This window comes from Agelaius phoeniceus, chromosome 5 (genome assembly GCF_051311805.1).
Source record: "Agelaius phoeniceus isolate bAgePho1 chromosome 5, bAgePho1.hap1, whole genome shotgun sequence".
NCBI classification, from domain to species: Eukaryota; Metazoa; Chordata; class Aves; order Passeriformes; family Icteridae; genus Agelaius; species Agelaius phoeniceus.
The window spans coordinates 26,816,358-26,842,527 of record NC_135269.1 but is presented as its reverse complement, the minus strand read 5'-3'; the positions used below and the strand labels follow the sequence as shown (position 1 = coordinate 26,842,527).

General features: G+C 40.8%; 1 protein-coding gene and 1 long non-coding RNA gene across 7 annotated transcripts in view; one reads left to right on the top strand and one right to left on the bottom strand.

Annotated features, from left to right (window-relative positions):
- Nucleotides 1–2,699: 2,699 nt before the first annotated feature.
- LOC129119637 (uncharacterized) lies at nucleotides 2,700–7,358 on the bottom strand. Of its 2 annotated transcripts, XR_008534147.2 has the most exons (3): nucleotides 7,174–7,358; nucleotides 4,118–6,764; nucleotides 2,700–3,295 (listed from the first exon to the last, which is right to left on the bottom strand). It is a non-coding gene; the product is annotated as an uncharacterized LOC129119637 (long non-coding RNA). The 2 variants fall into 2 exon arrangements; XR_013182359.1 differs by having other exon boundaries at nucleotides 2,700–6,764.
- Nucleotides 7,359–7,497: 139 nt separating this feature from the next.
- CNOT4 (CCR4-NOT transcription complex subunit 4) overlaps nucleotides 7,498–26,170 on the top strand; it is a 76,906-nt gene continuing 58,233 nt past the window's right edge. For 4 of the 5 annotated variants that reach the window (XM_077178696.1, XM_077178693.1, XM_077178692.1 and 1 more), the window contains exon 1: nucleotides 7,683–7,815. The gene's annotated coding sequence lies outside the window, so the exon portion shown is untranslated. Of the gene's footprint in view, nucleotides 7,816–26,170 lie in introns of all 5 variants that reach the window. The other variant, XM_054631081.2, reaches the window with a different exon arrangement.

Here is a 26,170-nt window from a genome sequence, read left to right as displayed (position 1 = left end):
AAAACAAATTATAAACCCTTCAGGTATGCATGACACAATACACCATCAGTGGAAATGTCTGGGGCACATCTGTTCTGAAGCTTTCCATGCTTCAGAATTTTTCCATGCAAAAAATATTTTTTTTTTCTCCAAGTACGGTAGCAACATAAAGAAAGTAAACAGGAAAAAAAAAAAAAAGAAAATGTGAAAGTAGGTTAAAATAAAAATCAGTACCTGATTTATTTGCTTTAGAAAACTATGGCACCTACCAGAGCTGACTGGCTACAGTTTAATATAACCTATTTAAGATGAGGTCATTTATCATTCCTTAAAACCCCACAAATGCTGGATTATTAGGAGTAAAACAAACTGGGTCTACCCAAGGCTTTAATTCCATGTCTGGCCTGTTAGCAGGAATTCTCATATTCATACACTGATGTACCAATGATTTTAAAATGTTGCCAAGGAAAACATAGTACAATTTTAAAATTAATATGGAAGAATAAAATAATGCATATTAAAACAGAAAAGTATATTTTCATGCTTTAGGTGTCTTGGTTAATCTATAAAATATGGTCAGGATACCAGCTTGGTCCCTGCTCTCCCTGGATATGTTCCTGACCCATAGTGGCTCTTGGCCTGGTCCTGTCATGGTGCAGAGTCTGGGGGAAAGATGGAGCAGAAGGGAAAGAGAGCAGAGCAGCACAAGGCACACAGCACAACCTTCCCTCTGTCGGCGTGTCAAGCACAGACTAAGAGGAAATGTTCTCTATCAGAATATAAGAACCAAATTTCTCTGTACAACAAGCAAAGATCTGTCATAAAAAGTCTCAGTTACAGTGCTGCCTATGTGTAAAACTGATCTAATTATTCTTGGATCTCTCATTTGTCCTCATTACAGCTGGTTTCCTGCAGCTCCTTAAGGAACATATTCATATTTCTGATTAATAAATGCTTTGACTTTCCTACTTCATTTATTACTTTGCCTATCTAACCTATCTTATCTCAGGCTTGTCTCTCTATCAGCATTATTTATATAGCATAAAATTAGCTGCAGTAGGTCACATTCCTTTTGGCAGAAGGAAATATATCTGTCTGGAAAAATGCAAGGTTGCAGGTGGGGCTTGGCTGGTGCAATATATTTACAAGCGTCAAAGTTCACACCAACCCTTTAATGCAACGTCATCTTTCTTGACAGGTGAGCTCCTGTCACACCTGGCTTATGCAGAACATGAGCTCCAACACAAGAAAAAGTCAGTGGAAGTTCTTGTAATGGACAGTTCCTGTTTATACAGCAGCCATGGAATCAATATGCAGGAGAAAGTATTGCATTTTCTCAAGTCATGCACTTTTTATTTCATCTCAGCAAATCCCATATGGCTGAGGCATTTTTATAAGAATGTGAGCAATTTTGAGCTCTGTGGAAAATGCTGAGTGCTGTTGGATGAAGGCAGAGAAGGGCAGAAGAGGAAAAATACATTCCTTTGAATGCACTAATATAGAAGGCAATTAAGGAATATGACAATAATGAGCAATCATTCTGTCTTGTAATGTATATTTTGCTTTAAAGAGCAGGTGATGACTCCCTGAAAACAATAATATGTAACATAATGAAGTCCTGTCTACACAGGCATGTTACTTCAAATATTTCAGATGAGTTGGCTTGAGCATATTTGTAACAATTGTTTTAAAGTGGCTGGCCTTTCTTTTTTTGCATGAATGAAACCCAGGCTCACTAGCCCTCAGCTATGAGCTGCATCCAGTTTATGAGAGGATTCTGCCCATTTTTGAATAATTTTCCCTCATTGTGTAATGTGATAAGGTTTCTTTGGTGTCTGGCCCCTGAGTGCTCTCTTCTGTTCCAAAATCATCTGGATCAAGTATATTAATCACTTCTGCTGAATGCTGATGGCTTCCATTGCAATTCCAGTATATGTGTGTTCCTCCAGATGCACACTTTTTTTTTTTGAGTACCACCTCTTTCCTTCCCTGATATTGTCTCATGGGTTATGTGTATCAGCACATCCAGCCCAAACTTTATGGCACTGCCTCAAATATTACTCTTTGTGACTGTTGGTCAAACTGAATGCAAGAGAGGGACATTCCTGAGAAATGGACCAGTGCTGCCATAAAGCAAAATAACGCCGGCTTTTCTACAAGAACTGAAGGGATGTGAACAGGACTTTCAGGACTTCTAACGGGCCAGAATAGGATAAGCTGTGAAAGATTTATCCATGGGAAGTCAACTGTTGAACCTCTCTATTGTAACAGACCCAGGTGACTTACCACAGCTATCACATGATGTCACTTCAAACATGGAGTTGTAGGCCTAATATTGTTTTCAAACCACTGAACTGAAATACAAAGACTGAGGTTACAAAAAAGCTGTTTGAAATCCAGAAAGGTGGTTAGCCTGAAAATGCTGCTGAGGGAAGTATTCCTATCACGTCCTATATTATGTCACAGCTCTGCAACTCTAAGCCAGGTGGTATCCAGATGCCATCACTGGCAGGGGAAATTGAGCTATATGAACCATGAGCCTGTTTCCATCTGTCTAGAGCCACCTCCTCTGCTGTGGCCATCATGCTGCTCCACAAACAAGGTCCCAGTCTTGTGTTCCCACCTTGTGCTGCTTGCTACACATCTGGGCTCACTGCTGCTCTTCCTGCCACTCAAAAAACTCTCATGGGCAGCATCCCATGAGTTAAAAGGAATACAGATTGTAGGGCAGGCATATTTATTGCAACATCAAATGCAGAAAAAAAAGCAATAGCAAATACACTTTGGCTTATAATTGGTTCAGCATTCTTTAGCTTCCTTTCACATTTTATAAGATGAATTACCAAAATTAAACATTTCAAAATGCTGAGATTATAAAACACTTGTAATCAAACCTTCAGCAATATAAAATTCTTGAATTCAGGCCAATTGCTTTACAGTCTGTTCCCTTCTGGTGCACATGATGCTGACCTGCATGTGTTGCAGGAGGTCGTAGGGCAAAGACTGTGCTTTTATGCACAGAGCAAAGCAGTGCAGCCCTCTGGGTTTCTCATCTGTATGGTCTCTCTCACTTCTGCAGTTGAATATACTTCAGTACCCTTCTATGCAATGCTGCACATCCTTCTGATTTATCCATTGGCTTTTGCTCTAAGACTTTTTCTCAGCTCTTGGAAACATATTCAAGGTAACATTGCTACAGAGGTGCACATAAAACTGCAAACTCAAGCCCTGTTACTATTCAATAACAGGAAACTATCTCTCTCTTTAGCCCAGCATCTTCTTCCCTCCTTCTCATTCCAAGATGAGCACAGGATTTCTACAGAAAAGAGATGTAGAGAGAGAAAGGCTTCTTATTTTTACGCACTATGGGGTTTGCTGAGAACAACCACTTCCTAGGGAAGCCCAAACTGAAAAAACAGATGGGAATGACATTCCAAAATTGATTTGAAATTGAAACCTATGATCATTGGCACTGAGTTCAGTGCAGAAATAACAAATAACTGCAATTTATCTCTGACAACAAAGGCGCCATTATGATGAGGAACTTTAGCCTAACAGGTTGCTTAATGAACAAAAAATACTTCAAAAAGGAAGAGAATAGGAAAGAGAAGTTCAAGGATTCTATGAATGGATTTCAGCACAGGAGCCAGAAAGCAAAAAAAGAGCTGGAAGGATGTTTATGACAACTTGTGTTAACATGGACATGAGTGTCTAGATTCAGAGGAGTTTGGGATAAGGGAAAATGCCACCAGCAGGAAGATTTGCTGTAAATTGTAGAAAAACCCCAGTCCTCTGAAGAATATTAGGATCTTATGCCACTACTTCAAGTGCACTCTGTGGTTAACAAATAGTGGGAGCTTCTTGGAGATCCCCACGACACCCTTTCCAGAAAACAGGAATGATTTCTGCTTTCTGCAAAGATAGGTGCACTTAGCAGATAAGGTGTGCTATGCCAGAGTTATGCTGAATAAATAAGGTTGCAATGAAAAAATTGGCTGTAGCATCCCATTGAGGTTCTCATTTTCCCCTAATAATTCAAAAACATAACAAAGATACATCTCTCTCCTTATCTTTATAATATATTAATTTTTCACCACTCTATTCTCTCATTTAAGAAAGAGCAGGACAATTCACTCACCTTGTTTTCCTGAGCAGCACAGAGATCTCCTTCTCCTCTCATGGACTTCCAATAAGACATAGTGAACATCTGCCACTTGCAGCAAATATTGATCAGAGTGTTTGTAAGGCTCCTCCACCTGCCCTTAATTTCCCAACAAAGCCCTTTATTATTATTTTACAGTTGGTCAGAACAGTCATGCAGTTCCTTTCTCCAGTGCATTTGCCAAGTAAAAGGCATCATTAGTCAGAGAAGCAGAAAGATGTTTAGACCTCCAAGAGTGAGAAAAGGAGTGGACACATCAATAACATCCATTGCAGTCTGCAGAGCAATTCTTATTTCTGTTTCAGTAAATAAGGCTGAATTTCCAAAAAACCTGTTATTAACCATTGTATATAATTCTATAACATAGAACTTTCTGTAGCGATTCATAAGGCTTTGCTTGAAGAAGCTTGAGAAAAAGAATTTTTTTTCTATTTATGAAACCAAATTTTCAGCTTGAAATATAGGCACATTCAGCCACTGCTGCCAGCAGAGCTTGGGGTCATAAACTTTGTAAAACAGGAAGTATTTCTTCAGTACCAACACAGTGAAATATACATGTGATAAACATTTCTAGCACATACTGGTAGACCATTATCAATCCCAGTGAGCAGAAAGTCCACATGTAGAGGTGCAGCTGTATTGTCTCTTTGCTGCTGAATATTCAGACTGCAATCTGTACAGATGCTTTGCAACTTTACCATCCTAAAGTCCCAGCATAATTACTCTCTATCCCAACCAGCCATGGAATGACTCGGTCTCCACCTCCTCCTTTCCTGCCAGTATCACTACCCCACCATCATGTCTTTCTCTAGTCCATTCTCTGGACTCTCCATCGTTTCCTCCAAACAGGTGGGCAAGCATTTGAAATGGTGGTGGCTTAACACTGGAGGAGTCCTGAAAATAGCTTGGCTTCACACCAAACTGCAGAATCCTAGCAGGTTCCTGTGTTTGTTCCTCAAGACAGTGACTGCGGATCATTGCCCAGGAGAACAATTTCCCGGTACAGGGTGTGAATCAATGCATGACAGTGCATATGCAAAAAATGTCAGAGAACTGGGGACTGAACCACAATATATAAATCATATGAACAGACATTTTTACTCTAGCTGGTACATATTGGTTATTTCCAAGAAAACGTGTTCCAAAAGCTTTTCTTTATGAACATGGAAATGATTTCTTACAAACAGTCCTGCTGAGTTGCCAGACCCATTCAAAACAAATCCAAACATTTCCAAAAGTAAATAAGGTGTCAAAATGCAATTAAGTAACCTTATGAAAGCAATTCCAATTACTTAAAAGTAATTAAGGACATCTTAAAACTTTAAAATGGCCACATGATGGCCTAGTGCATTATTCTTACCAGATTAAAGAAGAGGTGGAAGCAGGGCTAAGAGGTGGAAGCAGGGCTATGGATAACTTTTGGTGACATCAGCCAGAGTAGTCTTCAGCCATGTAGATTTTTTCCTACATTATTACTGGATGCTGCTGCTATCTGTTCACGCACGTCTCAGCAACATGATTTGAACAGACTTTTACTAAGGGAAAGACTCCTTAATTCTGAATTAAAAGAAAGTACAGATTTCACTTAATATTAACAGCCTCAATTCTGATTCAAAATTGCAGGTCTTAGCTATATTATTTTTATCCTTTCTTTCCAAGTCTGAGTACTTGCTTTTAATCAACAGGAAATGTTGCTGGGTATTAGGTGTGTCAACAATCACATCACTTATATAAGTTACTTACATAATGGATACTTCTGGAACCTAATCGTTTATATATCAGTTGACAGGAAAATATGAAAATAATAAAGTTTTTGAGAAATACATTGTTATATACATACATTCACCTGAATTTGATTAATATATAGTAACTAGTTACTTTTCCATTGGTATATTAAGTATATGTTACACTCTAAGATATATGCAGAGAAACAGGATTTCTCACGTATATGGGTGTTTACATTCCATTTTATGTTTTGTTTTCTGAATAACGTTGCATTTGAGTTTACATGTCAAGACTACTGCTGAGAACAGCATATCTTTTTATGCAGACCTGGGTCTTGCTGACAGCAAGAAGTTGTAAAGTTAATTTGTAGAGCTTTCCTGTGGGGGACATACATATATCAATCTAAAATTTAATATGCACAAGGTAACATTAACTTGTTTTAGGAAGGAGATAAGCTATGTCAACACAAGTTCCACTGTTAGTTGAACAAGCATATTGTACAAAGCTGTACTGGTATAATACTTCAAACTAAGAAACAAATGTAAAGGAGAAAAAATCCATGCCCTTAAATGTAACTGTTGTGCCAGTGCATTCGGTGATGAACACCTCTTTGTCCTACCAACTGCTGAAATAAGTCAAATTCTCAGGTGAATATTGTCATGGCAAAAGTATTGATAGTTTGTGCACTAGAGATAACTCATAATTAAACACCCAGGATGAGGCTGGCTGCCCGGAGAGCTAAGGATGCCAGGCCAGGAAAGCCACAAGAGAGCTATAAAGGCGATGAGTAAAAGCATTCTGTCAGCTGAGGTGATGGGGTCTTCCGTGCAGCATCGGGGATCGCAGGAAAAAGAGAGGGATATGCATGCAATTTGATCAGATCCATGGTACAGCGCGTCTGTGGTAGAAAGAGAGGATAGAAGCAATACAGTTTCTCTGAGTTTCTACAAAATAAAAAGTGAGAATAAAGCGAGGGGAGGGTGAGACGGGAGCGGCGCGGGGTGGCCCGACCGGCTGTGGCGGTAGCAGGGCGCAGTCCCGCTCTGCCGGCGGCCGAGGGCCCGAGCGCCGTGAGGCGGAGCTGCCGCGGCGGCTTCGCGGGGGCCGCGGCCAGCCCCGAGCGAGCGAACCGCTGACAGCCGTGCCGGGCGCTCCGGGCAGAGCACAGCACAGCACAGCACAGCACAGCCCCGACGTTGTAGCCAACAACCGGCAAAGACCGATGAGGATCGCTTCGACCCGGCAGGGGGAAAAACCCCAAAGTAACACCTATGACAGGGAAAAAAAATTTAAAGAAATCAACCCACTGCTTGAAAACCGCGCGGTTCAATGTCCGGCAACAGGTGGCTGAAGTTGCAGGGAATTTACGGACGGGGACGGCCCTGCCCGGCGGAGAGCTCCGGATCCCCGGCTTGGCAGAAGAGGACCGGGCTCCGGCTGGGGCCACCTCCGCCTCCTCCCGCGCTACCCGGGCCACCACCGCCGCCTACAAGTCCCGTCATGCCCCGCGCCGTCGCGGCCGCTGCCGTCACGCCCCGTCCCCCCTCCCGCGCCGCTCCCCGCCCACTGCCGGCAGCGCACGCGCAGCGGGGGCGGCGTCCAGGGCAAGTCTCCCCAATGTAAGATGGTGGCCGGGCTGGCAGCGGAGCGCCCCGAGCTTGGAGATCGCCCGTCCCTCGCGTAAAGGTCGTCGGAGCAGCCGCCCGAGCGCCCGACCGGCTGCCGCCATACGTCTCGCCCCAGGAGCACCGCTGCGGGTTTCTCCTCTCCGCTTCTCTCCTTCCTCGCCGCCTCTCTCCTTCCCTCCCCACCCTTCTCCTCCTTTTCCCCTCGCCTCCTTTCCCGCACGCTCACTCACCCACCCGCCTGGCCGCCCCCGCCGCGCTGGGCAGCCTGAGAGGGAGAGCCGCGCACACGCACCGCGGGCCGGGCAGGCAGGAGGAAGGCGGGTGAGTGCGAGCTGAAGGCCGGGCCGGGGAGGGAAGGAGGAGGGAAGGAGAGACGAGGAGGAGGCGGGGGGGAGCCGGGCCGCTCTGACTACGAGAGCGCCGAGGCTTCGCTGGGACGGCGCAGGCCGCAGCCCACCCGCCGGTGCAGCCCCGGCGACGGCAGGACGCGCTGGGCCGCTGCCGGGCGCCGAGGGCACCGGGCCGTAAGGGGAGGGCGCGGGGGCGAGCGGGCGGCTCCTCCTCCCCGGGGGCACCGGGGAAGGGGCTCCCTCCGTGTCGCTGCCCGGAGGAGGCTGTACTGATTTCCTCCTCGCCCCCCCCTCCGGCGCGGGGAAGCCCTTGGGACGAGCCGGGCCACCGGCCGGGCTGGCGGAGGGACGGTGGCCCCGGAACCGCTCGCATTTGCCGGGGCAGGCCGGTGCGGCCAGGCGCGGGCATCGCAGCGTGATTCACTTAGAATTTGCGTGGAAATTTCCTCTCTCCCCTTCTTCCTCTTCCCTGGAGCCAGGCTCCATTTCTTCTTGTGATAGGCACTTTTTTCCTGAGGGAGAGGCAAACAGATGGTGAATGGCAGCCTCTTAATTTTAGTGTTATTTTGGACAGTCCGTGCAACCTCCTGAGATTTGTCTGTCAGTAAAATAATCGGTACGTAACTTTCTGTCTCCTGCTTGCAAAATCCTAGAAGTTCTTTCCATTTTGTGTATTAGCAGAAACAAATGACAAGGCTGTGTATGGGTGCTTATCCTGCTTCTAGCGACGGTCCTACAGCTCTACCTGCCAGTTTAAAAGTGAGCAGCCGGTGCCTTTGTATGTACAGTAAAGGGGAGGGAAAATACACTAGATAATTATCTTAAAATGCTTTGTTACTATACCAGAGAGGATTTAATTGTCCATGGCTTGTATGCTTCTGTCAGTGTGGTAATACTAAGTATGCTGTTCAGAGGAGAAGCAATTCTCTCCAGAGTGTATGTTAATGTGAGCAAAATCCACAGCTGGTTAAAGCTGTGGAAATTCTAGACCTGCAGATGTTGGCTTACTCCTGTCCAAAAGTTTTAGGAGTTAATTTTGGCCAGTCACATGTTTACTGAGCCTGTACAGGTTTCTAGCTTGCTGTGTTTTAACTGCCTGTGTTTTGTTTTAGTTTTGAGATGTCTTGACTCGAACATCCCTGTACTTTGACTTCATATTCATGTAAACATGGTGTCTGGCACTAGGAGAAGAGCACACGTACTGAAAGATGAATATGTAGAGGAATGAAACTTTTTCTAGCCCCTTTCACTGCTTAAAAAGGAAAGAGAAAAAATAAAATACAGGCTTATGAAGAGCAGGGAATAAAACAGCCTTGTTTGACTCAAGAGTGTGAATTAGTTTCACATGGCCTTCAAATAGCGAAATGTACTGCTAGTTTCTTAGCACCTCTGTAATAATGTAGTGATCTAACTTGTGGTCTAGGATTCAGCTGTGCTGCACCTTAGGCTTTTGGAATTCTGCAATAGAGTTTCCATTTCATAAACAAGATGAACACATGTTTAGAAATGCTTGGCAGTTGAACTTGGCTGAATTGAAAACTAAGTTCATTTTAGGGGAAAAGATTGTTTTGGAAAGGGGGAATACAGTGATAAAATTATGTATTCTTTTAACTTGCATGTTTCTTTAGATGCCTCTTTGTTAGCTTTTTAAAATTAGGGTGTTGGAGGATCCTAGCAGTTTTTCTTTTTACAGAGAAAAGGTGGTGAGTGTCTGTCAGGAATAGTGCTCTACTAGTTTCTTGGTGCTTCAGAAAGTTTAAGACCATCCTTAGAGTGCCAACTAAATAAAAAACTTGGGTTAAAAAGGCTGGTGAGAGAGCATACACGAGTACATGGCTTTTTATGTAATAAAAATCATCTTTATGTAAAAGTACATGTTTTCCTTCATGGCTATTGTTCATAGAAGTTAGGATATTCTTTGTGAGCTAAATGTTTTTGAAATAGCTCTGACCGAGATCCTAAGTATGGGCCCTGAAGGCTTAACTCTGGCAACTATTGCTCAAAATCTCACCTACCTCTTTGAAATAAATGAGATTATTTCAAATAGACCACTCTGTAAGCACAGGTAACTGTTAAGTGGCTGATAACAGATTGCATCTTGGGTCTTGGTTGCTCTGGTAAGATGAGGCTGATCTATAGGCCTTAACACATGCTGGAAGGAAATTACTTGCTCAGCAAGATTGCTGGGGTCAAGGGTTCTTAAACTTTCACACGGTGAATAGTGCCTTAGGTTGTACAAAACACCTCTTGTCCCACTTGCAGTTATGCTGTATTGCTGAGATAACTTGAGTAAGTGCATATGTGAAAGACTGCATAACTTACCTTGCTTCAATGTCCTGAATGTTTTTTCTCTTTAAGGGTGTTCATGCTTTCTTTTTGGTTTTTTTTTCAGTGTGTCTCTTTCTACCTGTTTAGTCCCCTTTTTATTGGATGGTAGCAGTGTGAGGAGATGGAACTTTATGAATAGAGTCCCCATCCCTCTGGGCCGCCCTCTTCTGTTTCTTGGAGAATAGTCTATGAATTTATTCTTTTCAGAAGGTTGGTTAACATTTGTCAACATTTTAACTACTGTAAATACTTTCCATACTTGGAAAATTAAGTATAGCAGCAAATGGTTTGGCATGGCTTGAGCTGCTGCTCAGGCCTTCTGGTTCTTCCTGTAAGTAAATTGGGAGGGCAGTGCAAGTGTCTAGCATGAAATATGAATATAACATATCTAAGTAAAAGCATGCATTAGACTGTTTGGATCAGTTAGGTGCATGTTTTTACCAGACTGGGATTTTTTCTGTCACACCAGAAACTTTGACGTGCTTGGTTTCGTCAGATGGCATATTTCTTGTATGAGTTAGAAAAAGGAATCTTCATCATCTTCTTATTTCAAAATTGTATTCAAGATTATACAGATTTAGTGAGTATTCAGGATACATACTTTTGGCTTCTGGTTAGCTGTTATTAGACTGGCTGCATCAGCTCAAAGGGAAGATTAGTGTCTAAACTAGTGATTTCTACATAGTGCTAAAATCAAGTAAGTTTTGTGATGATATGTTTTATTTTCTTTCCTTCCACTTGGCTGTTCTGGGAACTTGACAACTTCAAGGTATTTCTAGTAGGAATCTATCATCATTTAAATGGAGCTGGCAAGTGTTTTCTAACCATGGATGTGCAAAATAAGGTGTTCATAAATCTCAAGCATGTGCTTTAACAACTTGAGGAAGCCTGCATCCAGAGCTATCAAGACAATCACCGGCCAAGGGAATGACACTTCTTATCCTTTTCTGTGTATCCTGAAAACTATGTTTTTATTCTGGAGCAGAATATGTTAGTGTTGATTTCATAATGGTTAATCAGTTGTTAGTGTATTTTTATTGAGGTATTTCATCTGTTGCTGGTTTTCAAATTGAGGAAAAATAGGTTGGGATCAGCATAAGGGAGATTTTTTAATCCTTTAGTCACTGAGTTAAAAATAAAGGTAGATGTAGAGATCAAGCAAACATGCTACTGAACTTGGTGGAAAGGGAGCTTGGATCTTTGCTAAGGCTTTTTCTCTGATCAGTGCTGTCTGATTTTGATCCAGTTCTGTTCTCTTTCAAGGGAAAAATGGAAAACTTCATCTGCAGCTTTCTAACATACTGTGATCCCAGCATCTGTTTCTTCTATCTCACTGTTGTCTTGAGAGCAATAGATGCCCAATATGAAGTGGATTTCAATTGACTACAAAATCAGATGTAAAGTAATTGTACTTCTGCATATCTTGGTTGAGAGATGGAGGGTCACTTGTTGTAGTGCAGGCTCTTGTACTGTCTGAGCTCCTTCTGGGCTTTGAGTATTTTACTTTTCTCAGCTTAGCAGTCTTTCATTGCTGGCAGGTGATATTGCAGTATTTTGTATTTGATTGCAAGAATCAATTATTAGCACTAGAAATTTGGGGTGATGTTTTTGTGTTGTTGGGGTTTGATTTATTTTTGTTTTCTTTTTTCAAAACAAATGAAGTGAAAGAAACTGCAAAAATGGCAGCACACTTCTGTCTTCACTTCTAACGAGTTCTTCAAATCCAAAACAGAATCACATGAGCTTTGTAGGGATGGCCAAAAAATGTGATAGGCATGTGTACTGTGATTTTCAAGCAGTGCTTCATCCCAGGTTTTACTTTGGGCCATTTTTAGGCCTTTTTTGTGGTTGAGTGCTTATGTTTCACGCTGCTGAGGCCTAATCTTTTCCTTGCTTAACAGAAGGGGCATTTATTTTTTCCTGGTGTGGATGTTCTTAAATGTTTTCTTCCAGATAAGATTTGATATGCAAAAGTAGTAACTAAAAGGGTGGCCAACTTAACCCTTGTAGAATAAAATACACTGCATTGGTAGACTTGTAACAATTTTTCAGGAGCACTGAATTCAACAGGTGAGATTTATTTGAAAGCAGGCTTCATGTTATATTTTGGTTTAGAGTCTCCTTCACCAGTATGGATTTAATGTGGATCCTGCTTGAATAGTGTATATTAATTTTAAATTGCAAGATACATGAGCTAAGACACCTCGAGTGTGAAATACTGTACTTGCAGGTGGAGTAGTTTTGTTATTTCTAAACCTGTCTCTTATTACCTGTTATAGTAAGTTGCTGTCCTAAAAAAAACAAATGGAGTTTGAGTGGAGGACTGGGAAGAGGTAATTATATTTGTGTGTGCTTTGGAGCTGCCTACCTGAAGAGTTTATGATAGAAGTTTTGATGCAGGTTATGTCCCAGATTGGTAAGCATGTGGTGGCTGTTGTTCAGAGTTTGTTTTCTACTACAGCCTAGAATTATAGAGAAACAGGATAGGGAAGAAGTCTGTAGCAATAATCACTAGATGTGGGGAGAAAGTATTCAGCTACTTTTTTGTCTTTCTCTGTCTTCTCTCCAGATATAATGAATGAAGATAGGTATGTGTAGCTATAGCTGTGCCTGTCAGTTAAAGACCTAGAGCTTCTCTGTGATCTGTAGATATTACCTTGGGCTGTTGGACATTCAAAAATAGAAACTATTCCCTGTCTTTGAATAGCTCCTGCTTCATGACATGTGACTTTTTTTTTTTTTATTGAATGAAACTAGAATTAGTCTTCAGTATCTCATTCATAAAATGTCTGTCCCCTGAGAGCTCTTAAACTAGCATAAAAGGCCAAAACTTGCTAGGTCAAAATTTGTGTTTATAGGTCAGCATGCCCAATAGTTAATTTGAATGCATTTCCTTCAATCAGTGTGAACTGTAAGAGCTCCTAAACTCCTGAAGTTCTGTTAAACACACTGGTCTGAATTGAGAGAGGCCCAGTAGCATTAATCCAATTTGTCTAGTGACTTAATCTTACTGCCATTTATCATGTAACTGCTGCTCCTCTGAAGGAGCCTTCTTGCATGTGTTTCTGTTGATCATTTAGCATGCCTGAATCCCTTTTCCTAAGAAGGTAATCTTCCCTTTTATGAAACTTCATCCTAGGTTAAGGGTCAAGTAATTTATAACTGAGAAACCACGTTACAGAAGTTAGAGCTTCCTCCCATCTTTGAAAGCTCCTTTGCTAATCCTTTCATTTAGTAAAGCATATATTTAACATATTAATGTGGTTTCACAGTTAGTGGCAAACTGGTTCTAGGACATAGGTGGTAAGTCTGAAACCAGAAGGTGATCGCTGGTTTTCCTTTACATAACTGTTACTGTACGTTGAAAATATGGAAGAACAGCTGGGAAGTTTAAGGAAATAGCAGCTCTTATATCAGACTGTTTTCTGCACATGGGTAGTGTTATCTGACTGGATTACAGTTTCATTTGAGTCTTGAGTAGTAGTTATAATTGTGAGCATGCTTCCAGGTTTGTCTATTCTCATGTTTTCACCAGTGTAATGGCTCCCTCCTTTCACTGAGCCCTTTTAGAGACATTAATTTCTTAAATTTTTATGCTCATGCTCTCATTCTGATTTAACTTGAGGCTTGTGATTCTCTGGGGGTGGGGCAGGGGTATAACTTGTATGAGAGCTATTCCTCTGGTTACTATGGTATACATACATAGCACAGTGAAACTTGGTGAGAGCCAGCTGTGTTGTGTGACCATGTGACTCTGACAGTCAGAAGAAAACACCATACCTTGGGCAGAAACTGCTTAGAATTGGTTCTGTAGTATCTTTTCCTGGGAAACCAGCTATTTGCTTTTGACTTCAGTGTCTAAAAAGAGAACACTATCTTTATGTGCCATCTTTATAAGGAAGCCTGCAGTGGCACGTGGCTTTTATTCTTTGAGCACAGTTGTATAGAGTATAAGTGAAGTGAAGAGTCAGAAAACAGGCAGTTTTGGAGTAAAATGTTTATTCTCTCTCTTGTAATTATACCAGTTACCGTGAGGGTATTTTTTTTTAATTCTTTGCACGTTTGTATTAAACTATTGACCAGAGGTGCAGCAAAGTTTGTTTTCAAACTTATGTGATTTGGTGTAATGAGGTGAGAGGGAGGGTCAGGTTCCTTTTGGCGTTTGCAGTGCTGTAGTCATCTGCTCTTAACACATGAGCTACTTAGTACCAGCTGCTGTTTCTGCTGTATTCAGTGTGTGCCACCTCTGAAAGCCCGGTGCATGTATCTTCTACAGAGGGGCAGTGCAGCATCTTTTGATTGTACTGTTTTTTCCTGAGACTTGTGATGGACTTAGAAAATACCATAGTATATGAAAGTATAAGAAAGGAGATAGACTCAGTGTCAGTCTGTTTTATTTGGGTTTTTCTTTTACTTTTCTTATTTACTAAATAGAAAATCAGATATTGAAGAGCATATTCTCAAAGCTGACAACAGCATAAATGTTTCTGAGGCATCCTTAATGTCTTCATTTTGTATTTTGTTTCTTCTGGTTTTAAAGGAACTTAAATCTATCAGCCAGTTCTTTGTTCTCTTAAGGCAGTTGTTTGATTTTCTTATGGGTTTTGATTAGCTTGTGTCTCATATGGGTTTAGGCTTCTCCAAAGGAATTGCATTCAGCTGCTCTTGGTTGGTAAAACCTCAGACCTGTCTCTTAATATTAAAAAAAATCACAGCATTTAAAGGACATGTTGGGCAAGTGTATTTGCAGTCAACTTGAACTTCTATGCTTTTTATAGCATATATTTGTCACAGTCTGACAAATTGTTTGGGATTTCATTCAGCACTTCATATGTGCCAAATGACTCCTTAAGTTCACTTGCCTGAGTTAATGCAGCTCTAGGTAGTGGAGGTAGCAGTAGAAGGAATTTATATAAATCTAATACTGCACATTCTGCTTAAATTTGTGGAAGCTGATGCTGTTATTTCTCATTGTTGTCCCCTTTTTTTTTTCCCTAAGAAATTGCTTTATGTGTGTCTGTCTCTAAAGTTTGTTTACCACAGCATATAGATTATGTTCATGCAGTTCTCTATGTTCTGTTCCTCACTGGGATAAAGGTGCTTCCCTCAATGCAGGTCTTGATCCTTGTCAGCTTTGTTTTTTAGTAACAAATCTGTATTTCCCTGAAAAGCAGAAGTAGGCAATTATAATTTGGGTAGCAGATATGTGGGAATAGGTATTTATGATGTGGGTGAATATTGTGCAGAGCAACTGCCTTTCTGGATTTCTAGCAGGTATGGGGAGCATGTGTGATAAGATGGTTCTTTGACTCTCCAGTGTTTTTCTGTGCTTCTTGTTAAATTAATGGTTTGAAATAAATCTCATTTTTTTAATTACTGAATGGAAAGTAAAGTAAAATTCTAAGTATTCTGTGTAGAAGCCAAACCAGCTCCCAACTGGAATTTGTGTGACTGTAACATGGTAGATATTTTTACCATTTTCTGCTGACTCCTATGTCAGTACATGTTATTGAAACAGCATCCTGCTCTTGTCTGAAGGAGACGAAGTCTTAAGCATAGTATTCTTACTTTCCATACAGAACTCCAAGCTGATCTCTTTCTTCAGCTAATAGAACTTGATAGCACATTGGATTTGTTTGCTTTGGCCCTTTAATTAGATCTACCTTTTATGTTACACAACTGTTTTATAAATTACTAAAAGAGAAACCTTATTGCCTTGAATTATTTGCTAGAGAATTACAGATTTTAGAGAAGCCTCATCCTTTGTCATTTTCAACATAAAACAAGGAATAAGCCACAGGCCTCATTTCCACCTACTTTCAGATAGTGCCACAAGTTTGAGCACAGGACATGTGCTGTATTTGGAATTGACTTTACCTCCCAGGTACACATCAAGAAAAAGCTGAAATGGTTCACTCATTTATTTTTTCCTTTGGGCTTTGCAATTAATAGCTACAGGGGCTAATGCTTTATTTACTTTTTCACTCTTGAAAAAGTGTAGGTACCTTGGTGTAACTAGTTTCTTTAAAGTGTAAGTGGGTTTATATGTACTAAACTTCTCTTGTATCTTTACAATTCCACTGTGCCTTGTGTATTTATATATTAAGACTTACATTGTGTAACAGCAGCGCTCAGGGTAGGGAATTGTTATAATAAAACTTAAATTTTTGAAGCTAATATTGTAAATGTAGGCAATGTTTTTATGTTCCAAACATGTTCTCTAGCCTCATTGTCATCAATAGATCTATTCCATTGGGTAAAGTTTACTACTTAAATGTTTGTAGGATCACAGCCTTAATTTGTAGTATTTTGGTTTTCTGCCTTGAGCACCACCTAAATGCAATGAAGTTGTAATGCATTTCTGTGTTGACTTAGGTTTAAAGTGGAAAGTATAGAAAAGTTCATAGAATCACAGAATGGTTTGGTTTGGAAAGGACCTTAAAGATCATTTCACTCCAACACCCCTGCTATGGGCATGGACACCTTGCACTTTTCCAGGTTGCTTAAAGCTCTATCCAGCCTGGCCTTGAACACTTCCAGGCATGGGTCATCCACAGCATCTCTAGACAGCCTGTTCCAGTGCCTCACCACCCTCATAGTGATGAATTTTTTCCTAACATCTAATTTAAATCTACCCTCTTCCACTTTAAAGCTTTTACCCCTAGTCATATCACTTGACTTCCTGATAAGGGTCCCTCTCCATACTTCTTGTAGGCCCCCCATGGGATACTGGGAGGCTGCTGTCCAGATCTCCCTGGCGCCTTCTCTTCTGCAGGCTGAACAACCTCATAGGAAAGATACTGCAGAGTTCTGCTCATCTGTGGCCCTTCTCTGCACCTGCTGAAACAGTTTCCTCTCTTCATTATGCTGGGGATCCAGCATAATAAAGTTACTCAACCAATAATGTTCTGTCTCCCAGTTGTCCAGTGTTCATTCACCTGGGGCTTAAACTGACTTGCCTCTCCTGACTGTAGTGAGGGGTGAACGCTGCCACATTTTGCAGAAGTCAGGTTTGCTTTTCTCCACTTGTGACTAAAGATACTGAGTGGGAATGGCTGAGAGTGAATCTGGGGGTAGTGGCTGCTGTCTCACAAGTTTTAGCATGAGGTTGAAGAGGCTGACCAAATCCTCCTTGTTCTCTGTATTTCTTGGTAGTTTCTCAAGGATTCTGAAGAATGATTTTAAGCCTGTGCAAGGATTTATTTTATTTGTATAGATTTTTTCTAATAGGCTGGATGATGAGTACAGACCTTTTTCTCACATATTTGCTCCCCTTCAGCTGTGAATGAAATACAGAATGTGAGTTTTCTAGAGCAATATGGAGAAGATTCCCTTTTTTTTGTTAAGGAAGCATCACTGCTTCTTCCACTGTAGCCCCCCAGCCTTTTTCTTTTGAGAAATGCTGGAGCATATCTCACTTAGTGGTAGGAGGTATGAAATAAAGCTTTGGATACATTTCTTCTTTACTCCTTCTCCTGTCTCAGGGATTTCTTGACTGACTAGTCATGATGTGAATTTTCCAGTGGTTAATAATTCCTGATGTTATTTTCTTTGTCAAAGAGTATGGGACATTTTCTGAAGAGCTGTTACTGTTCTGAAATATCTTATTGTTAGTCTGATAAGTAACTTTGGAGGATTGGGAAGACTGATACAAGAACTTCTGTGTGTAATTGTTGGTAGGGTACTCTACCTTACCAGGAATTTGCTCCAAGGGCTGGAGTACTTGTGGTGTCCTTGGTAATGTTTTTACTTTTTTGGTGCATGTTTTTGTCTAAACTGACAATGGTTTAGACAGCAGCCCTATAATGTACTCTTATTCTCCTCCCTGATATATTTCTGATCTTTGAGGCTTGGTAGTTGGTTTGGTCTTTTCTTTCCCCCTCAGTTCAGGGCATCTTTTTTTCTTCCTGTGTGTGTATAAATATGAGCTTGTAAAACTACAACTCTTCATTTAACTGTATGATGTTTTTCTAGAAGTTCATCCATAACTTGTAATTCTAATTTAGAAAGAGAGCTGCAGGCTGAATAGGGGATGTTTACTTTTAGAGTTGATGTACATTGTTGAGAGGGGCTATAGTGAGCCCAGAAAGGCAGTACGTATAACTCATTTTAGCTTGTACTAGAGCGGATTTTATTAGGAGGTCTTAGTTCCTGCAGTTGTATCTGGTGAAGTGCAGGGATAAAGATAACAGCTGCTTTGAATCAAAACTTTGTGTTGGAAGACTTTAAATCTAGCAGATGTGTATAAGAAGTAACAGTTTGCTAAAATTCTGTCTGCTGTTAGGGACATGCATCCTCAGGCTGCAGGAAAGACTTTAGGAAGCAGGGGGAACTAATGGTTGGAGTACCTATGGGCATGCTATTGAAAATACTGAGCTGAACTTGCTAGAGCAGTGTGTGGAAGGCAGGCAAGAGACAGCAGGCATGCATTAAAATAACTTCATTTAGGATAAACGTGTTTCTCTGTGGAGTGGGACAATTATTGTGACAGGTGAAAGGTTCTGCAGTGTTCAGCTTTGAATGTTTTGATGCCCAGCTTGATAAAGCACAGTGTAATATAGACTTGTTTTGCTTATTTTGTTTTGAGAAGGAGGTTGAATGTAGAACCCTAGAGATCCTTTCCAACTGGAATTATTCTGTGAATCTGTAGCCAAAACTTAACCATCCTCAACTTTATAAGTATGAAATTGTCCATGTTAGAGCTTGAAACTAAAAATCATTGATAAGCCTATAAACTCACATGAGGCTTAACAAGACCAAGTGCAAGGTGCAGCACGTAGGTTGGGGGGTAGCACCTGTTCATCCCCCAGAGGTATCAGCACTGTCTGGGGGATGAACAGATGGAGAGCAGCCCCTCTGAGAAGCACTCGGGGGTACTGGTGGATCAGGGGCTGACCCTCATGCTGGGACATGACCCAGCAATGGCACTCACAGCCCAGAAAGCATCATGTAGTGACAATCAAACTGAGAGTAGGCTTGGCTTAGATATTAGAAATAAATCATTACTGTGAGGCATTGGCACAGGTTGCTCAGGGAAGTTGTGGATGCCCCATGCCTAGAAGTACTCAAGGACAGGAGGGATGGAGCTCTGAGCAACCTGGTCTATTGCAAAAGGTGTTGCTGCTCATGACAGGGGTGTTGGAACTAGATGATTTTTAAGGAACCTTCCAATCCAGGCCATTCTGTGATTGTGTTAATTGGCTTAAAGCAGATGTGGCTTCAGTGGAAGTGCAGGAAGGTTTATTTAAACTAAAAGATAATCCTTGATGTAAATACTGAAGCTTATGGATGTAATGCAGAATCCCTGAATCTCTTGCACTGAGACAGGATGTTCATCTTCCTAAAGTTCAAGGTGGTTGCTTAAAACCTCAGTGATGAAATGCTCAAAAGGGAATGGGAAAATACCAGGCTTGCTAGTGATGTGCAATGGGATGGTGTGCCAAAAAAAAAAAAAAAGGAAATGAGCGCTGATGGGATCCCTCAATGCTACAAAGTACCACACCTGAAATGTTTTTACACCAATACAGGCAGCATGAGGAACAAGCAAGACTAGCTCCAAGCTTTGGCCCAGTCCTAGAAATTTGATGTTGGCATAAGTGAAACCTGGTGGGATGAGTCTTGTGATTAGTGTGCCCTGTTGGATAGTTGCAGGCTCTTTAGGGGGAATAGACAGGGCAGAAGAGGTGTGGGGAGGATGAGTGGGGTTTGGGGCTGAGGGTGGCATTTTTTTCAATGGAAGGGATAGATAGAATCTGTGGAGTGCACAGTTGTCAATGGCACATTCAAGAAGCATTTTCACAATGCTCTCAGGCACATGGTGTGACTCGAGGTGCCCTGTGCTGGGCCAGGAGTTGGACTCAATGATCCTGATGGTTCCCTTCCAACTCAGCTTATTCTATGATTCTATCAACTTTTCCATACACTGTCCATGGTACTGCAGTTGCAGACATTTCCCTTCCACAGCTGTAGTCAGGCTGAGAGTGTGTTGGAATAAAAGTGATTTAGTATTGAAGTTGGGCTGGATTGTATGTGTGTGGGGTGGTTGTGGCTGTTTTAATTCCAATCTCCCTTGTAAGGTTTTTGTTGTTTGTCCTTCAGGTTAAGTACTTCTGTCCAAAGCCCCAGGAATAGCAACAAGGCTGTATTTGGTTAAATGTTTGTTTCTGTAGTTGTGTCTATGTAGAAAGCTGGAGAAACATACTTTACTTCTATTGGTTAAAAAGCACAGTTTTGATAATCCAGAGTAATTTCTCCAATTTGTAACTGCAAATGTGCTATGATTTATCTTAGGGCAGAATTTAGTCTAAGACTAGGTAGCTTCAGTGTGATGATCAGGACTATGAATAGAGCCCCTAATGAAAGATAAAATTAGGTGTTGAACATTGTGATGGTGTTTCATATCTTCTGCAGAGTCTCTTGGGAGAATGAAGGAAAATCTGGTCCTAGCAATTAGCTTCATCTTTGCATTGTACCAATAGATAATGTCCTTTACACTAGTTATTCTAGATTTTGCAGGTATTCTTTCTCAGGCTTGGGAATTTTGTTTGAGTAATTAGAAAAGTGTTTTTAAACTAACTCATTATTATCTTAGTCTTGCTTTTAGATTAAATCTGAAGGACATGTATTTTTTTCAGCCTATTAGGGCTTGTATTTCCTTTAAAAGCAAAGCACTGGACAGTAATTATCACTCTTGACTCTTAAGACTTGTGAGGGTTTAATGGCACTTGCAAAATACAGCTAATTAGGGATTGATAAATGAATACATGTGTTTGTAAACCTTTATAGAATGCTGTAAAAGAAGCGTTTGAGTGAGCTTTTTGTGTGTCTAGTACTACTCTTTGTTTCTTTGTCAGTCAGGGAAGTTTAGCAGGTGTAATGCAAATAATCATACACTAATTCTGGCCTGAAGGAATGCAAAGGTACTTCATTCTTTCTGCTGACCTTTTTTCTTGGTTTCTCCCCACAGGTGGTAACGTAGTTGGTTAAGGGCAGTCTGTGGGCTACTGTGGGTGCTGGCTACCTGGGCTGACAGGTGTAGTGAGTAGCTTACATGTGTGCTGTGCTGTAGAAGTGGTGTTCTGTAACTCAGTGTTCCAATGAAATACTCCAAACCACGAGCTGCTTGCTCACTCCTCCCTCCCCCTACAGCAGCCTGGGGAGGTGAAATGGAGGCAGAAAGGTCAAGACCACGTATTGAGGTAAGAATTTACTGGAAACAGCAATGAGATAAGCATGGAACAGTAACAGCAGCAATACAAATGACAGAGGGTGCAAGAAAGAGGTGAATGATGCACAAGTGATTGCTCATCCCAGGAAACCCCTGACAACACCTGACTTCCCTCCATCATACTGTGTGACCTAAAAGGGATGGATTCTCCCATCCCTGGAAAATGGCCTGGAATAACCTCTGTGTCATAGCAGTGCCCCCTTCCTAACTACTGTAAAAACTAACCCTGACTGGGACCAAATTTGAGTTGGGTCTAGGTGCCAGCTGGAAGGTCAGAATGCTAGAACATTGAGTGGCTACTGGAGATGTAGTGCTCTGCAAACAAAATTTTGGTGTTCTATTCTAAGAGCAGAGGTGATGAAGGACAAGCTCTTCATCTAAGTATATGATTTTTTTAATCCTTTTTTTTTTTTTTTCTTGGAACTGTTGAACATAAAAAGGTGTTTTCTGTTGTGGGTTGTTTCCCTCCTATATAATTTCAGTGAATTATATCTGTATTTTAACTGCTGCTAGATATATTGAAAATAAAATTTAAATAATATCGTCTTTGTCTAAAAATGCAAGTGTAACATTTGTAACAAGTGAAAGCTTTTTTGAAAGATGGGGGAAGGCCACTTATATTTGTTCAATTCTACATCATAGTCGTTTTGTAGATAATTAGTATAAGAAAACAATTCTGAAAGACAAAATGGCTTTTAAAGGTTGATGGAAGTTGAGAAGCAGATCCTATATGTTTTGTGGAGAACAGTAAACTTTTCAGTTTAAGCTGTTCTAAGTTAATTTTTTTCTGAGCAAAGTGCATAGTGATAAGGAATTCTAACAATATGCCACTGCAGTTCTGCCTAAAATACTTACTTACATGTAATGAATTTTGCCACCTATACCCTGAATTTATGTTGATCTGGGAGAAAAGAACAAATGAGATTTGTAAACACGTTTAAATAGGAAGCAGAAGTATTTGAGATGTTCAGCAATGATAATGGTGCCTATTACAGACACTGTGGAATGACTGTTTAATAGATACTTCAGGGATTTTTTGATCCCTTTTAAGCTGATGCAAGATGCTTATTTTACTGCTCAGTTGTATGCTGAGGGCTCTGGTTTTTTCCTTTTACCTTGTCTGAAAAGACTTTGCTGTAGTGGATGACTTACAATGTGTATGTTCCAAGAGTATTCTAGAGCTCTTTTACCCCTACCACCCCCTAAGTGTAGCTATTGGTTTTCTCTGCCATAATGTAGTTGATTTTGATCTATGTACTTTCCAAATAACAATGTTTCTCCTTTTGTTGTTTACTGAGAATATCAAGGTAAATTACTATTAATTCTTGTGCACACTCTGAGATAAATTTATCTTTAACAGTGATAAAAATTTGGGAAGTAGCTTTGTATCAAGTGCTGAATATAAGTTATAAATAGGACCTTTAATATATCAGTCAGTAATTACTGAATTTTTAAAATGTCAGACTTTGTCATCCCGTTCCCCTGTCCAAAATGAAGGCTGCAGAAGTAGCATCTTGTTGGGTGCAGAGATAGTACCTTGTGTTAGACCAATAAACGAGTTCATTGTATGCATTGGTTTAATAAAAGAAGCAATCTCCATGTAGAAACTCTATGGCTTTTTTAGAGTAGGATGAATGTAGGAGTGTATGCAAGGCACAAGGGTGACTTCTTCATCTTAGGCAGTTTCAGGACTCTGCAGAAGTGTGCAGTGCTAGGAGGAGACAAGTTTTCTCCATGTTCATGCTCATCTTGTCTTGTGGCTGTCCTTGATCTCTGTCCTGCTGAAGGAAAACTGCTGTGGGCACATGCTTTGCCTTTGGTATCTCTGTGTTCAGGGTGTGGCAAAGTGGCTTGTGACTTCATGTCAAAAACCTTAATTCTGCATAGTGACGTGATATTTTATATGCTGTCTGTGCATTTAATCTAGAGGGAATATTCTGTGTGCTTTAACATTCTTAGTCTTGTACATAGCTATGTTTTTTAAAACAACTTGTGTGACTATTAATGCTCTTTTAAAAGTGTTCAGAAATATTTTTAGTCTTTCATAGAAACTGTTTTCATATGAAAGTTGAAAAACTAAACTGTGTAATTTTCATTGAAAGATGGTTACTGGGAACGTAGTTCTTTACCTTGTGACTTCTTGTGGAGGAGAAATAATGTAAATTCTGTGTGTGGTTGGTTTGGAGCTCTTGCCTTACATAGAAGCAGCTAACCTGGCAGCTGTTGTAATCTGTTACCCTAAGGAATGGGGCAGTGGGAAGCATGTCCTTGCCACTGACTGATGTCAGCCTGCTTTCCTCTGCCTGGGAGAGCATGTTACTTTTCTATTGCTCTATAACTGGATTTCTTGTCTGCACTACCTACTCCACCCAAGGAGCATTTCCTTCCACAAGGTCAGGGAATTCAGTTGCTCATGTTCCAGCAGTAGCAAGAATATTTCATCCCTTTCCAAAGGCTCACTGTTTGTATAAGAGGTGGGAATTTAACTGACTGACATTCTAGTGTGAATTTGGGAACAGTGATGTAGTTGAAACCTACAAAACTAGATATTGATAAACAGAATGGAAACAAAATGGCTGGAGAGCACTGCAAAACCAAAGGTGCTTTTATTCACCCTGACTCTTCATTTTTGACTGTCTGCAGTCACAGTAATGCTTTATAGGCAGTCTCAGCTACCAGCATTTCTCCATGTGTGTTATGTCATCAGTGTAAACTCTTGACAGCATCTGATTTACCTATCTGTATGCACAGTACTGATCATGAGCCTTTTCTGTTACAGTAGGCCATGATTAAACACTAACCTCTTCCAAAGATAAGTCTCCTATCTTAAAAAGTGGATAAAAATCTGTAATTTTATTAAATCAGAGGGGCAGAAGATACTGTATGTGATTACTGTATGGGTCTGGCCCATCATGCAGATGGGTATTAAAAGAACCTGGAATGTGTAAACTGTTCCTTGTCAGGAGGCAGATACCCTGGGTGCCATATCCCTGAATAATATGATATTCCCCTGCTGTCTCTCTTAAATCCTCAGAAAAAATGTTGAGAAATATCTTTGTATAACTCAGGGAGTAAATCTAATGCTTTCATTTTGAAAGTGGACATTGCTGTTGGGGACAGTGGCAACCACTCCACTCTGATGTAGGAACAGTAATACGGGTTTTCAGGTCTCTCTTTAAAACAATTACTATTCAGCACCTTGCAGATGAAGACTAAACCACACAAAGTTTCTATATAGGTCTGGAATCACGCACACTAGCCCACACAAAAGTAGCAGTGCAGTATGACCCATTGTTTTTTCTTATTTCTGCACACGCAGTTCGGATGGAGTATCTGTGTCTTTAAGACTAATTTTGAAAGACTTTCTCATCGAATTAGGCTCTGTGCTTAGCTGTTTTCCTAAAGTATATTGCATGTCAGATACAGCCAGTATCTGTCCTGTACTAAGTATCCATAGTAAGCATAAAAGTAAAAACCACACATTTGTATTTCATTCTGATTCACTATTACTTGTCTTCCTGATGCCAAGATCCTAGAAATTCTGAACAGTAAAACAGAGTGAGTGGGTCATTTTTCTTGTAGAATGCACTGCTGAACTGATTTAGGTTTATTTGCATATTAATTTTTCAAATACCTTTATTAGCAGGGGTTTATGGCTGTTTATAATAGCTGTGTAGGTTAGCCATTTTCCCTTTCAAAATGAGATTTGCAAATTATTTTCCTCCAAACTGAGTGTGAGTTGCTTTTTTAGAGAATCAGGTTTTAGAATATGTGTGAGTAATGCAGTAGTTATATTCAAGACTCAAATAGAAATCTTACTAAGTGGAATGTCTTAATGAAAAGAGAATGATACTGTCAGAAGAGTAGTCAGAAATTGTTGAGTTCTGAAAACCAAAGCACAAGAGTCAATAGCAGCACATCTCAAACATGTGGTCATAGCAAGGAAAAGAATGTTGTTTTGCTGCTCACTGGATTCTGTTCTCAGGGGTCTTGTACACCAGTCTGGACACACTGAACAAATCTGTCCTGAGCAGCTGTAGTCCTTGGCCCGGGTGGGTTGCTGGAAGAATAAGAAGTAAGGGTGCAGACACCTCTAGGTCCTGATTTGCCACAGTTCAGGAGTTATGGATCCTAAATTGATGTGTGTGATTGATTATATGGCTGCTTTTAGAGTTAGGCTTGTTTGGAATCCATCGCTCTTTGAAATTGCTCTTTGGTACTAATGACTTTTTAAATAAAACACCATGTACATTTTGTTTCTTAAAGAAGTCCCTGCAGCTTGTAACCTTATGTCTTTGAGGTCTGCTTTGATATGTTTTTGTATGGGTTCACCTTCTCTATAGAAAATGCTAGGAAAGCCTTCCTGAGCCTGTAGAGGCCTCTTCCATGACCACTGTCTTTAAAGAGAAAGGATTGTTCTGCTGAAAGAACAATTGGTGGATTGCAATACTGATCAATGAACAAAGATGTTCTTTCTGTATTTAATGTTCTAGGCCTACTACCTTGAGACTTCTAGAATCTCTGTTCCTGCCCTTTTATCTAGAGAGGACTGTGAAGCTTTTGGGACTGTTCAGTCCTGAGAACTTTTGGTGATTATCATGGTGCTGGCCATGCAGAGTCTGGCACTGTAACAGACCACAATAAGCAGAGCTTTTCAGTTGTCCCTGAGAGTGTGTAGCCAATATAGATGTACAGCCCAAAAAACTCTTTTTCTGACACTCCCATCTCTGGCCCCAAACAAAAAATGCTTGCACTGTTACTGATGCAAGAC